Below are 3,308 nucleotides of genomic sequence, written 5' to 3' on the forward strand. Positions count from 1 at the left end.
TTAGTTCTTGGTATGAGCTTTCGTGTGCATGCACACTTCTTCAGATACACTGTATGTATGTGTGTGTGTGTGTGTGTGTGTGTGTGTGTATGTATGTACAGTATGTGTGTATCTGAAGAAGTGTGCATGCACACGAAAGCTCATACCAAGAACTAACTTAGTTGGTCTTTAAGGTGCTACTGGAAGTAAATAGTGGAAATCTCAGGAAAGAAAGGGGGGGAGCATATAGGCACATGAAGTGGCAGAGATTCCCCTTGAAAGATGGGGCGAGAAGAGAGAAGCCAAGAGAGCCCCAAAGGCGCCTCCGTCTCTGATAGGCAGGGTGCTTTTATTATTCATATTATTACAGTGGAACCTCGGTTGTGGAACGCCTCCATTGTCGGGCGTACACTCCTGAATTAAAAAAAACACATTCAGATCTCAGGGTGTTTCACACCATAATATACAAGAGGAAAACAAGTCAATAAGTAAACAGCAAAAGAAGACCCCTCCCCTTATTCTATTCTGGACTCTCCTCCTGCCCCGTCCTGCTCCAGTGGCTGGAGAGATCCTGGAGCTTCACCGGAGGCCAGGCAGCAGCAGCAGCAGCAGCTGAGGAGCGTAGAAATGTCGGGTCAGAAGGGACCCTGAAGGTTATCTAGGGGGCTGGACAAGATTTTATTACTTATGTGCCTCCCATCTGACAGGGTTGCCCCAGCCACTCTGGGCGGCTTGCAGTAAAATATTTTAAAAGATGACCCTCGAGGTCCCTACCAATTCCTCTCTCTGTGTAAATTATTGAATGTGCCTACATGCCATTTTTTGTTTACTGAAAGCTCAAAGCAGCTTACTTTAACAGAAATAAACAAATCACATTGTTCCAAATCACAGAACACAATTAGGAGCACTGTGAAATATCAGCAACAGTGCTGTAAAACAGACAAATGAACCCACAAATCAGCACTAGAAAATGAACAGACTCAAGGAGGCTCCAAAATTTGTCCAGCCAGAAGCCTCCGAAAGAGAAATATGATTTCTGTCAAACAGGGAACTCCTGGCCAAACTTGTGGCTTCCCGTGGCCACCTACAGAAGGCAGCGTTCCCAAAGGGGGGCATCACAATGTTGTTTTATGGTTTTTTATCCCAACACCTTGTATCATCAGGAATCCCTGGTGGGCGGCTGCCCAGGCTTCTGAGACAAGGCAGCAGCAGAGGAGAGAGAAAGGTTTGGAAAGGAGCCCAGCCCCCTGCAATACAGTTGATAAAGCAAGCCTCTTGTGGGGGTTGGGCTAGATGACCCTTGGGCTCCCTCCCGCCTGGCCTGCGGAGCCCCCTGTGCCCTCTCCTCCCCCCTTGGCCCCTCACCCTCTCCCTCCTCCTTGCAGCGGCCATGGAGCCCGAGACGCGCAGCGTGCAGATTGAGTTCCCTCACTACGCCGCCGTCCTGCTGGAGTCGCTCAACAAGCACCGGCTGGAGGGCAAGTTCTGCAACATCGCCATCCACGTCCAGGGCCGCGTCTTCCAGGCGCACAAGAGCGTCCTGGCCGCCTCCTCGCCCTACTTCCACGACAAGCTGCTCCTGCACGACACCAACTGCATCGTGCTGCCCGGCGTCATCGAGCCGGACGCCTTCGAGAACCTCCTGCAGCTCATCTACTCGGGGCGCCTCAGGCTGCTCCTGGAGGCCCTGCCCAGCCACCTCCTGGTGGCCAGCGGGCTCCAGATGTGGCAGGTGGTGGACCAGTGCTCAGGCATCCTCAAGGAGCTGGAGGGCGGCGCCTGCCGGCCTTGGTCCAGCCGCGCCAGCGAGAGCCAGTCGCCCAGCAGCAGCAACTACTTTGGCTCCAGGGACGAGGCTGAAGCCGAGGCTCCTGGGCGGCGGCGGCGCACCTGCCCCGACGGCGAGGTCCTGAAGATCCGCGTGCCGCCTGACGAGGAGGAGGACGAGGAGGAGGAGGATGAGGAGCACCAGGCGCAGATCTGCAGCGGCTCCACCGACGGGCCGGCCAAGGCCGAGGAGAGCCGAGTCAAGGAGCCGCCCTTTGCCTCGGCCCACGAGGCCCCCAAGGTCTTCTACATCAAGCAGGAGCGCTTTGACGCTGAGGAGGCGGCCGCCTCGGCCTCGGTGCTGGGCGGATCCGGCAGCAGCTCGTGCCTGTCGGAGGCTGGCTTCTTCAAGTCTCTGGGCAGGCCGCTGGCCGTGTCGGGGCTGTGCCCGGCCGAGATCCAGGAGAGCGGCGAGGTCAGCTACCTGCTCCCTGGCGCCCCGGCGGCATCCTCGTCCAGCGGCCCTGGCGGCGGCTTCTCGACAAAGGCGGACTCGGTGGCCTTCCCCGAGAGTTCGTGGAAGCCCGTGGACCTCCATGGCAACGAGATCCTGGCGCACGCCGTGCACGGGCAGGTGGTTCACGCGCCCGTCAAGCTGATGTCTGCGCCCGACGGCAAGAAGTTTGGCTGCCTGTGCGGGAAGCGCTTTGCGGTCAAGCCCAAGCGGGACCGCCACATCATGCTGACCTTCAGCCTGCGCCCCTTTGGCTGCTCCGTCTGCAACAAGAAGTTCAAGCTGAAGCACCACCTGACCGAGCACATGAAGACGCACGGCGGCAACCTGTACGCCTGCGAGGACTGCGGGCGCAAGTTCCGCGTCCAGAGCTGCTTCCTCAAGCACAAGGAGATCTGCAAGGGGCAGGGCTGGGCCACCGCCTGCTGGACCTACAAGTAGAAGCAGGGGGGAGAGGCCCACCCAGAGATGGATGGAGGGATGGGAATCCCTGTGGACCCTCTTGGGGGCACGGAGGCGGGTTTGGGGGTCAGGGGGCCAGAGTACGTGTGGTGGGCAGGGCACCTCCCCCTGTGCTGGGGGGCGATGGCATAGACACGCCCAAAGACCCCCCTTCGCCAGCCCCGCCACTTTGGGGATCAGGCTGGCGTGAAAGGCAGGGAGCGAAGGGTTAAGCCCCAGGTGATGGGGAGGGGGGCTCCGTCAAGAGGGCTCTCCCCTTCCTGGACAGTCCCCCCTTCCCAGGCATGTAAGCTGTGGGGCCTTGTACAGGCCTGCTCTTCCTGCCCCACCTTCTTGGGGGGGAGTCCCTGCTGCCCCCAGGTGGCGTCTGCGCACCCCCCACTTCTCTGCCTCTGTCTGGACACCATTTAAAATCTAATTCAATGCACAATTTTGAAATCGACATTAAAACCCCGCCATTCACACAAACTGGCTGCTGGATGAGGACGTGGAAAGCTGCTCTCGTTCAGCCCCTCCAACGGCTCCAGGGGGGAGACGGGGGGCTGAGAGAGGCCTCCCCGGCTGCTGCCCTCCCTGGTCTTCCGGT

The 3,308-nt window shown here is 58.8% G+C and overlaps 1 pseudogene across 1 annotated transcript; it reads left to right on the plus strand.

Moving 5' to 3' along the window:
- Window positions 1-1,369: 1,369 nt before the first annotated feature.
- Window positions 1,370-2,986, plus strand: LOC308578000 (zinc finger and BTB domain-containing protein 9 pseudogene; annotated as a pseudogene). Its single transcript has one exon. The product of its transcript is annotated as a zinc finger and BTB domain-containing protein 9 pseudogene (transcript).
- Window positions 2,987-3,308: the final 322 nt, after the last annotated feature.

This window comes from Podarcis bocagei (assembly GCF_964188305.1).
Source record: "Podarcis bocagei genome assembly, chromosome: W".
Taxonomy (NCBI): domain Eukaryota; kingdom Metazoa; phylum Chordata; class Lepidosauria; order Squamata; family Lacertidae; genus Podarcis; species Podarcis bocagei.